At 46.1% G+C, this 12,257-nt stretch overlaps 1 protein-coding gene across 1 annotated transcript in view; it reads left to right on the top strand.

Annotated features, from left to right (window-relative positions):
* LOC128875844 (uncharacterized) overlaps positions 1-12,257 on the top strand; it is a 196,338-nt gene that overhangs the window by 22,358 nt on the left and 161,723 nt on the right. The gene's annotated exons all lie outside the window — the stretch shown is intronic.

Below are 12,257 nucleotides of genomic sequence, written 5' to 3'. Positions count from 1 at the left end.
ATAAAATAATTGAGTGCAACTCGCGAAAGAAACTTTCGGGACAACCTAATACATTACATTAAATGTCAATGCTTTTATTACGTAGGTTAAGTGAGCTGAAATTTATATATTTAATAATTGTTTCTGTACTTTGACGATACCGCTGCGATCTAGCGGGAACGCTTAGAAAACGCTAATTTTCGAAGTGTTCCAAATGTGTTTATGGATATTATAAATCAATAATAGAATGTCCATTTCATTAGAAAACGTAAATATTATTCCAAATAAAAAAATAAGGTATAATTAATTATTAATAGATTTCTTTCGTTTAGATTTCTTCTAATCGTTAAACCGTTAATTAAATCGTTATTTAAAGTGCTTAATTTTTTCACTAAACCCGCCATTAACTTCCCTTTTCTGCTCAATTTTCTATCTTAACGCTTCAGAGACGAGTTCCCATCCTTTTCTGTGAAAATGTTTTGGAATCTCCATCGCCGAGTGACCGCTCGGTTTTAGATACCACACGCTCCGGCACTTAACGAGGAAGGCTCACTTAACCGCTCATAACATCAGAACGAATTGAAATTTTTATTTGAAACTTTGGGGACATATTTTTCAATAGTTTCACAAACTATTTATGGAATAAAACAAAAATTGATTTTTTGTCATCTAACCCTATCTCTCCCCTTAAAACGTTTTACTTTATATCACACCGATTTAATATCTGTATGTGTTTTATGTTTATGTTATAGCACTTTGCATCTAAAAAATTGCAGTAATTTCAATAGTACAATTTCGTATTATTGCTTTTGACCGAAAACTTTTTGCCAGGAGTTGTACTGCAATTCCTACCCTGTATATGTAAAGTATTCCTTTCCTTTATCCTGCAATATTGAAATATATTTTTCTGGTCCGTTTCACTAGGAGTATGCGAAACGAAGGATATAAAAGGGAAGTAACGAAATACGACAGAATCGACGCGACCGCTACTCGACGGTACGAGGAACCAGTGTTTGGATTTTCGCGGCGGCGAGTACCAGTGGTTCATACGTCGCGGTAATTTTATCGGGGAATGCACGCCGGGCAAATTGAATCGACGGAGGAACATACGAAAGCCTCGTCTGCATATTTGCACCCCGTCCTCGTCTACCATTTCCTGCCACTTGCTGTCCCGTTTCGTTTGTTTGCTTGTCCCTGTTTACAGCGAATAGTCCGATTTCTCGACGCCAAGGAAACGGGATCCCGTTCTGCGTGCACACACGCGTAAACGATATTACGCTCGCGAATCCAGCACCGAGGAATTCGACGCTCGGCGTCGACGTCGGTTCTCCGTGCTTCCGATTCCATTTCTGTTTCTCTGCCGACCTTTATCCGAGAACGAACAAAATGGAAAAGGAAAACGAGGCCAGGATGTCATTGCAGAAATTTCAAACGCTCCTAACCAGCGTCGTGAATACGATCTTAGCGCCCATGGAAAATATTTAATATAGCACACCTTTTTAGATATGCCTTGAAGCTACTTTTCGAAAACATTTGATATTCTACATACGTTTTGTAATGTTTTACCTATTAATACAATTTTACTAAGCTAGACCACGATCCGCAAAGCGTTAATAGAAACATCGCATATCAGGACCGATATAAGCGCGTTCATCTAGTACTCCAGCTAACAGAATCGATCGGTTCAGATGTAAAACATCGTATTTTAGGCTATTCTACGGTTGGAGTATGCTAGACCATGATTCGCAAGAATTGCATACAAAAAATCTCATATCAGGACCGATAGAAACGTATTGATTTAGTGACCTAGCGAAGAGGTCCACAACCTCTGTGCCGCGAGGTAATCTTGGGTGTGCCGCGATGATTTTCTCGATACCAATAAAAAAACGAATAAACGATACGAATAAAAAAACTTTTTTATCACAGCATTAGTTTAAATTTTTCTAAGTCATATACTCCTCTATTTTTTTGCCAATATGTAATTTATCTGAGTTGAAATTATCGATAAAACATTGTTATGCCGTGAAAGATAAAAGGTTGCGGAGCACTGACCTAGCGAACGGAATTTATCGGTGCAGGGGTAAAACAACGTACCCTAGTCTATCCTAGTCTACACATGCCTAAAATCCATAGAATTCATGGAATTTAATAACTGTTGAATTCGTTGATCTTTCGAGAAGTGCAGATATCATTTCACAGCTTCGTAGCTATACTGTAAAAAGTTCAAGATTGTTAGGCGCTAAATGGACAGCACTAACGTTACCGGTTTGAATGACAAAAAACATAGAAACATACAACTTTGGAATTCTTTTATGTATCAATTCATAATTGAGGCCATGAGAACCAGAGTAGCTTATCTATAAAATTATGGTACTAAGTTATAAAGAAAAATTAGAAGTTATGATTTTCATTTAATTATTTCTATGCTTCCATCTGTTAATGATTGAGGAAATTAAACATACGTCACTTTGGTTTTGTAAAACATCTTATCAGCTATGCCAGTGATTCCCAAATTGTGAGCCGTGATATATTGTAAATATGTAAACTGTAAATGTAATATGTAAAAATGTAAGAGAAAGAAAAATAAATATTGGTAAAGTTTAATGATAAAGAAATTAAGTCTTATGAAACAGACATTTATATTTAGTTAGCTTGTGCCACAAAATATAGTCTGTCTAACATATTTCAGATTAGTCTCATATTGATTGGTATTAAAGGAGCCGCCGAAAATAATCTGTATACTAAGGGAGCCGCGGGTCTAAAAAGTTTGGGAACCTCTGAGCTATGCGTTTTGGGCCATAACTCGAATTTAAAAATAAAATGTTACTTAGCCCATTCGAGTTCTTAAGGCCTCGATTATTAAGTTTCATTGAAACTGATACGTAACGCTATGTGTGGCCTTCGTGCAAGCGTGAATATGTTTGGATGGAATCGGTGGCAACGGAAATTCAGCAAGGTAGCATTTCTACTACTACTTCAGACTTCTACGGTTCAGTAGTGCTCTTGGAGTGCCTATCGAGCGTAAGCCCGTACCTCGTACCTTCGTTGCATTAAGATTTTGTCTTGCCTCGCCCTGAAAAGCTAAAGCCTGGATAAGTTCCTCGCATTTACATTTTCGACGAAGCTACGGTCTGAGGGACAACTCCTTAAGTGCTAATTATCATACTTCACACCTCGTGGAATGATCCGCTGAATATTTTAACGCGGATAAAAAATGTTATTTCGCGAATTCATAGCCATGACACTGACTTTCCATATGATTTTGCATTCTTCGTTCGTTGGTGGATATTTACATTCTCCAAACGAATTAAAGAAACGAAGGAATTATTGGTTGGAACTGAGGTAGGGAACCTTATCACATAGATTTTGCCAAAATTATGATAAGATGTTTCGTTAAATAGAACTTTATGTATTTTTACTAAAAATTTTTTAGAAATCCATAAACGAGGTACGAGTTTTTATTGGGTTGTCTGGAAAGTCCACGTCGATTGTTGATTGGCGGCACAGGTCTGAATATATCGGAATAGTTAAAAACCAATAACATGTATGCATCCCTTAACACGTTGATCGCCACGTCACCCATATATGGGTGACTGTGCTTTTCACTGAAAAACTACGAAAATTAATCCTGACAGTTAAGTGTCACAGAAAGTGAATTTAAATGAAATACTTGAACTTTGATGAAGTTACAAAACTAAATACCACAATAAATGTTTCATTACGCAGTTTCCAATACTCTGTAAACAAAATTTAATCACAGTAGAAATTTTCAAGAGTATTAGTCTGGCAGTGAACGTGTTAAAAGGTGGAAAGGCCGTGGAACAAAATGGTATCTATGTAATTCAATAAATACATATCGAAATTCAAATGTGTCTTTGAATTTTTTCTAAAAAATTTGCACGAACTTTCTAAACAATCCAATAGTTTACCTTTCTTCTGCGTTGCTATGAGATACTTGATAAATCGATAAAAGAGATATAAAAAATTTTCCAAAAGGGTCTTCAGGGTTTCGTGTTTTAATATCAAAGTACGCCTGTCAGCTTACAAAAGTCATTTGTCAGTCCCTTAGCAAGGGTGATCCTTCGAGTCCTAATCGGCACATCACGTGCAAAAATACACTTATCCAAGAAAAAATTCTTTGAATACTTAACGCAACTGTGTTCTATTAAAAAATAAAATTTTAACGTTTCGATTAGAACATTCTTTATATTCGCGATTTTGAAAAAATACAAGAAAAAGTCATAGATTCTTAAATGAACAAGAAATTACTAGACTGCACTAAACTAAATAAAATGTAAAGGTTTTTGACAAAAATTGACTCAAATATCAAATAATCTTCTGTCTAAACTTATCTAGCCTAAAAAATTAACCCTTTGACGAGTAAGCATTTTTGGGAAACACACACGGTTTATGAGTAAGCTTCGTTCTATAACATAAACAATATTTTATTTCTTATATATATTTGACTGCATATTTTAATACATAAACTAGTAAGAAATGTATTTTTATATTAAATATTTAAATATACTCGACATTTACCTGACTCCAAAAATAAATAAGTAACTTTCATTTAGTAAACTTTTTTTCTCACGACCTTTTATCACACTTTATCATTAAATAACGCGTGAATAAACCCACGGTTAGTAAATTATAGAGCATCGAGAAAGTAACCACTGAAGGTAAATAAAGTCATTAAACGAAGATACGCTTAAATGGTGTTAGCGTAACTTTCATTAGACTTCGTCAAGGGTTCGCAGTTTGGGTTTCGCCTCGATAAGGACTCCGTGGTCGAGATTTAAGCGAGCAGGGTTAGTTAAAGCAAACAAGCGCATTGGTGGAGCTAACGCGGTGAATCGACGGAAAGGATACAAAATTACAAAAGGCGAAAGTTTAATAGTAAAAAATGAAGCAGTCTATTGTGACTTTTTACGCTGTTGCCGAATGAATTGCGAGAAGGATAAAGGGTTCAGAGGTGGAGTCGAGGATAAGAAAAAAAGGGTGGAAACGTGCAAGAGTGAAGTCGTACCTTTTGTTTGAATCAGATGGAACGAGGGAGGACACAATAGCCAAGTGTTCTTCGCGTAGAAGAACACTTCTTTACCTTCACTTATCTCGAGGGTTAACTTTTATCTTTCATGATGTTTTGTGATGCGTTGTTATCGTCAAAGTACGGTTCAATAACTTTTTTTGTACTGAGGAAATAAATAGAATGAAAAGAAAGTATGTACAGCATGTACAAGATGATTCATTATATGTAACGACTAAGTGAGTTCTTTCGTAGATGTTAAGGAGATGTTAAGGACATTTGAAGATCAAATTCTAAATGAAATATCACGATGTATGACAGTTGTCAATGCTGCTTTAAAAGCTAAATATCGAGGCTATTATTACGTTCAGCATAGATGCTCCTTAATACTTACTATTAACCTATTTAATTCTCCCATAACAAATAAATGTGACCTTCAAATGTCCTTGACAATTTTATTAACAAATAAACAGTGTCCATTACGAGATGATCTTATTTTGAATACATATTTTTGGTAATAAATGGTATTATTATACCCTCAGACGTCAAAGTGTAATCGTATACATGATATAATATATTAAAAATCTAGAAGTTGAAAACACAGTCTTGAAGTGTACAATCCTTTGCCTCGTTACTGATAGTTTCCAATTGTTTGCAATAAGTATAATATACTGCTAGTATAGGTTTGAAACGCTACTAAGTATTTTAAATAAATTAATAACAAACTTATTAATGACATAATTGAGCCGTTCACTGTACACATCGATTAACTCCACTTTTTGATCAATCTTAAATTTAAGTGTCAAAGCACTTGGCATAGTCATAAATTTTGATATTTATAATAACTTTCCTGAGTACAGTAACACCATTAAATGATAAACATTATTACATCGCATTATTTAATTTTTTTTTTTTATTTTTTTTTTGGGCGGGTGGAAAAACCTTCATAGGCACCGAGCGCCGGTGGACGATGCCAGCATCCGGTAGTGTGAGATTCCTACTCACTAAAAAACCACCCGCTTCCCACGTTAGCCCCCGGACCAGACCTGCTTTCGCATAACAACAGTCCGGGGGCGTGGCAACTAGGCCCCGTTAGGGCCTCCGCCGGTCGGATAGAACCGAAGCTAGGGGGAGCCCGGAGTATCATCCAGGCATCCCTCCTCTCTCTTGCGACGCAGCACACGCTCCACGTAGTGCACGACCGCTTCCCATTCGGTCGGCCCCCGCAGCATCACCCCCACGATGTTGTCGGGGGTGACGTCTCCTACGAGGGCGCCGAGATCTACCCTATCTCTGGCGAAGCGGTCACACACGAAGAACGTATGGAGCGCGTCGTCCCTTGCTGCGTCGCAATACCGGCATCCCGGGGATCCGACCTTGCCCATCCTCGACAGGTACGCACGGAAGTACCCGTGGCCTGTGAGGAACTGGGTGATGTAAACATTCACCTCACCATGAGTCCTGGATATCCAGGTGGCCAGATTCCCCTATCAGCCGAGCCGTCCACCGACCCGGCTGGGCAGCCTCCCAGCGTTGCTGCCATGCGCGTAGCGTGGCTGCGCGCTCGTGGGACACGGTTTCGGCCCGCCCAGTCTCCGAGGAGCGTTGGAAGATGTTCTTCCGCTCGAATGCAAGCAGGTCGATGGGTATTACCCCGGCGACCGCTTGCACTGCGCACTCGGAGACGGTCCTGTAGCTGCACGCCACCCGAAGCGCCAGCTGGCGCTGTACGGCAGACATGCAGCTTCTGTACTTACGGAGCCGAAGGGCATCTGCCCATATTTCGGCTCCGTACAGCAGGACGCTCTGGGTTGCCGAGAGCAAGAGTTTCCTCTTGCTCGGCTTCGGGCCGCCCACGTTTGCCATTAGTCGGCTAAGTGCTGTCGCCAACGACGCCACCCTGACCGAGACCCTCCGGATATGTTCCGCGAAGCTGAGCTTGTTGTCCAAGACAACACCCAGGTACTTCGCGGACCTCCGGGTCTGGATGGTCTCGATCCCAACAGTCATCGGGACAATGGTGGGGATACGTCGGCGTGTCAGCATGACGATTTCCGTTTTCGGAATCGCCAGCTGCAGCCCGTGGTCCTCCATCCATCGCTCCACTCGGCGCATGACCTGGTTCAGCTTGAGCTGAGCCAGCTCGGCGGTCCGCGCCGTGATGACCACGGCGACGTCGTCAGCATAGCCGACGAGGAACGAATCCTCTGGCATACCCATGCGGAGGAGGCTGTCGTACATGACGTTCCACAGGTCGGGCCCCATGACCGATCCCTGCGCAGCACCTGCAGTGATCGGTCGTTCACGGAGCCCGTCCGACGTCTCGTACAACAGCTTTCGGTCCCGGAGATAATCCGCCATCACTGACAGTAGATACTCCGGGAGCCGAAACGTTGTTTCCAACGCCTCCAACATGTCTGTCCACCGTGCCGTGTTGAACGCGTTCCGTACGTCCAGCGACGGCGACGCGTACAACGTCTACCACGCGCGAGATCGCGTTCACGGTGGACCTTCCTTTCCGGAAGCCGTACTGGTGGTCCGAAAGACCTCCAGCGGCCAAGATCGCCTCGTGCAACCGGGGTTTCACCAGTCTCTCCATCAGCAGCCCGCTTGTGTTTAGCAAACACAGCGGACGATACGATAACGGAGATCCTGGTTCCCCTTTCCCCTTGCTGATCAACGCGAGCCGAGCGAACTTCCACTGCGCCGGGAAAATACCCGTGTACAAGCACGCGTTGTACATGCGCAGCAGAAGATCGGGACACCTCTTCGCAACCTCGCGCAGGGCCTCGGACGGTATGCCGTCCGGCCCGGGAGCCTTGCGGAGCTTCATAGCCCTGGCCGGAACGGCGAGTTCCGCCGCCGTGAACATTGGGACGTCCGCCCCTGCCACCGGATCGAGATCGTGTCTCCTCACCGGCCGGATGTACAGGGAACAGAGCGTCCACAATGCTCCGCATCGTGGTCGCGTCCAGTTCCGGGCTCGCAGACAACCCACCGAGTCTTCGGGTGACGAGTTTGTACCCGTCGCCGAACGGATCTCGGTTAAGGTCGTCGCAGAGATCGCGCCAACACCGCGCTTTACTCTGTTTGATCGCACGAGTTAAGGCTTTCTTGGCCGCCTTGTAGTCCTCTGGCAGCGCGGCGGCCTCCGGTCGACTTCGAGCTCGTTGAGCTCGTCGCCGAAGCCTCAGGGCTTCTCTCCTGAAGGAGGTGATCTGGTCGGTCCACCAGTACGCCTGCCGCCGGCCGGAGAATGGCCTCCTCCTTGGCATTGACTCGTCGCATGCCCGTTGGATGAGGTTAAAGGTGCCGCGCACGATGGCTTCGGCACCCGCTCTATCGGACGGGTCACGCGGGGTCTGCGGCACGGCCTCCACGCCCGCCTGGAGAGTGGCGTAGAGCCTATCCTCATCCAGGCGAGAGGTGACGTATCCTCTGGGGCGTCGAATCCCCGGAGGCCGCGCTTGCCGCTCGCCGATCAACTGGAAGGTGATGTAGCTATGATCGCTACCGGTGAAATCACCAATCACCCTCCAGTTCGCCGCTCTCTGGACCAGATCCTCAGACACCAGGGTGACATCCGGTATCGAGTCTCCGAATCCAGGGCGTCGGTACGTCGGCGTTGACCCCACGTTCAACACGACGAGTCCCAGTCTGGAGGCCATCTCGACCACCAACCTTCCCCTCGTGTCGGGGCGAGGCATCCCCCACTCGCAGGCTCGGGCGTTGAAGTCACCAGCCACGACAAGCCCACCGGACTTGTCGCGTAGGGTGTCCTCCAGCACGTCGAGCTTTCCCCGAAATTCGGAGTTGCTATCATTCGGGGACAGATAGCAGCTGACGTACGTGAGGACACCGCTGGTGACCCAGACGTGTCCCGCGGCAGCCCCGTGAAAGTCTATACGGACTCTCCGGGGATCCGTGATCCACATTGCCGCGGTGCCGAGATCATCCCTGAACCAGGTGGAGCAGTCCCGATCGCGGTACTGCTCGCTTGCGATGACGACTGTAGCTCGCTTCTCCATAGCGAGCTGCGTTAGCAAGTCATCGGCAAGTCGACACCGGTTCAGGTTTCCCTGGAGGATCCTTACCGTGGCCGCGAAGAGGGCTTACCCTTCTTTGCGGCGAGGATCTCCCGGAAGATCCGGCACTTCCCCGAGCCCGCGTAGTGGTCCGTTGTCGCGTCCTTTATCCCCGCACACAAATGACAGTGAGGGGTGGCCTCGCACGCCGCCGCCTTGTGGCCATCCTTGCCGCACTTGCAGCAAGCGTTGCTCCGGTCCGGACCTTTACACTCTCTACGAGTGTGTCCGTAGCCCAGGCACCGGAAGTAACGCTGAACCTCCGTCCAGCGTCGGATGCGGCAATTCATCCAGCCGACCTTGAGCTTGGCGGCGGCCAGAAGCTTAACGGCAGCTCCTTCGCCAAGCTCCACCACGGCCTTCCGCAGCTCTCGGGGGTTCGTCGCGAGAACGGAGACGCGGATTTTTTCCGGCGACTCCCCTGTCACCCGCACGACCGCGTCCATGACCTCTCCTGAGGTCGTGACGCAATCAAGATCGAGGATTTCGATCGTCGCGCGGGATTTCAGGCCCCGTACTGCCGCGGTGTCCCCCACCGCCGACCGGAGCGTGGACTGGAACCTGTCGCTGTCCCCACATCGCCCAAGCTCCAGAAGGACGGCCCCTTCCCGCGTCCTCCTTATTTGGCGGACCTCGGCTGGCTTTAGGACAGCCGTCCGCCTCGTTTTAGGGCGACGGCGCCTTCTCCTCCTCTTTCTCTTTCGCCTTTCGTCGACGGCACGCTGCTCCTTTGGAGGAGCAGAGTTCTTCGGTGCCGTTGACGTTGACGGAGGTTTGGCAGATATCTGCCCCTTCTCGCCTCTCCGCGGCTTTGGACGTGGGAGTGGAGGATCAGACGGTTTGTTCGCCCTCTTCTTTCTCCCCACAACCGTGGACCATTTTTCTTGGTCCATGGCCGGCTTCTTTTTCGCCCTGGCAGCCTCTTCCTCTGGGCTGGAAACCACGGCCCTGTCTCGTTTCCGATCAGGCCGTGTTCGAGGGGCGGGTGTGTTCCCGACTGGCGGCGCAGTGAGAGTGCCGAGGGCCTGCAGCATGTGGAGGACACGCTGCCTCTCCACTAGCCCATGGCCCAGTGCGTCCACCGCCTCCGCCAGCTTCTGCATCCCGTCTTTGATGTCCATGCTGACATTCCTCTGTTTGAGAGATGCCTGTCGCATGACATCAAGGACGGTTTTCATTGCCGCTATTTGCGAGCTCTCCGCTCGCTCGAGGGTCGCCAAAGTTCTGAACGCCCGGTCCCCAACACCGTGGTCGTTGGCATCGGCGCGTTCAGAACTGGCCCCATTTCTTGGCCCACGAACGCCAGGATTCCGCAGCGGAGATACCTGGCTGGAACACTTTGTGTCACGGCATCTCCCCCGCTGAGTTGGGGAGATACCGCGGCCACTTCCTGACGGACAGGGCTCCGAGGCGGCACGAATGAATTATTATCCGTGTCGCGTCGCCTCCGGCGGCCACCGTCCGACGATGTGGACGTCTGTCTCATCTTCCGATCGGATCCGGAGACGTTCGTCCCTTCACTTGTAGCATTTAATGCTACGCAGGCCAAGTGGTCAACCTGCGTAGCATTGCGGTCGTCAGATAACGACGTCCCGGGGCCCGCTTGCTCACCCCTGACGGACGCCGGTACTGGGGATCCGACCCCCTGCACCGTAGATCTCTCCTCTTTATATGTATTCTCCATGTTTGGTTTTTGATTCGGGGTTTCCTCCCCTAGTGTTTGGTCCGCGGGAGTTATTTTATTTCACTCCTACCCTCCACGCACTCCGAAGAGTACGTGGCGAGCGTTCCCCTATCCGCCACCTGGGGACGCGCCGCGTCGGGGTATCACCTCCCCGCCTGACCTGGTCGCCCAGGCCAGGTGCGCGGATTATTATTATTATTATTATTATTATTATTTTTTAAATTATTTCAGCGCATTTCTCAAATTTGTGTTTTATCGAGTTAATCGATTTGTATAATGAACGGTTAAATTAATACACGAGGAATGCAAGTAGAATATCGATACATATCATCATCCATATATTACGTTTCATGCGCGTAAAAAATCGGCGTAATTCTCGAAATAGAAAAATGTGAAGGGAGGCAATAAAGCGGGTCAAATTTAAAACATCAAAGCGACGAAACAAGAGAAGCCATTGTCATGCATAAAATACTGAGGAAAAGGAACCCGAAGAGAATAGTCGGGTAAAGGGAAACGCGGGGGAAGCTGGTGTCGTAGAAAAAGACGAAGGTTACACGAGTTGAACGCGTATCAAGATAGACAGGAAAGAAAAGACAATAGCCTTGGGGATTCTTGGTACAGACGGTGCCTAGACGCACCTGTCGCGAGATGTCCCTCGTCGTCGATCCGTTATTGGGATTTCTGCACGTGCGAAACCCTCGGGAGAATGTTCCCGACTTCTACCTCCATTGAATTATTCGAAATTCTTCCAGGAGTAAATCTAATCACATTCCACCACGCGTTTTAATAACAAGAAGTGCCTCGATGCTGAGGACATATGCCAGGATTTACGCCACGAACAGAAGGAATCTATTTCATTTTTCTCATAACCATTTCTGACTTTCTGGTCAGCGTTTGTTTTCAAATACGCCGTATTAGGGGTGGCTCATAAGTGTTACGGATATATGATGGACTTGATAAGGAGGAAGATCTGGCTGAGATACTCTTTTAGGAAAAGGAGTAAAACATAGATAATAAGTGTTAATGACATGCGAAATGTATAGATTTGAAACGGAAGATACGCTGCCATATTTTAAGATAGTCGATTTTGCACAGCTGCCCAATATATACTTTCAAGGATTGAGGTTAGATGTTATAAGTGTTAAGGTCATACAGTTGACATTACAAAAAATAGGATCTATTTTATATATATGCTTTTAAAAGTTGGAATTAAATCTTGATTATAACTGTTAAGGACATGCAACTGGTTTAAGACGCAAGCGACAATAACACTGTTATTTTCAAATAATCATGGTCAGCTCACGTTCTATTGGATTCAGGTCTGAGCTTCATTCATAACTGGGTCAATGTCGACCCATAAGACTCCATATACTCCTATATACCAAGTTTGATCAAAATCTAGTCACTTTTCGCATTTTGTACCGTTACATCAGATCCGTCATTTAGAATTTCTAAATTCTGAGCTCAGATTTGGAATCAGCAA

This window comes from Hylaeus volcanicus, chromosome 4 (assembly GCF_026283585.1).
Source record: "Hylaeus volcanicus isolate JK05 chromosome 4, UHH_iyHylVolc1.0_haploid, whole genome shotgun sequence".
Lineage (NCBI taxonomy): Eukaryota > Metazoa > Arthropoda > Insecta > Hymenoptera > Colletidae > Hylaeus > Hylaeus volcanicus.
Note: the sequence above shows the minus strand (reverse complement) of the source record. Positions and strands in the feature narration are given on the sequence as shown.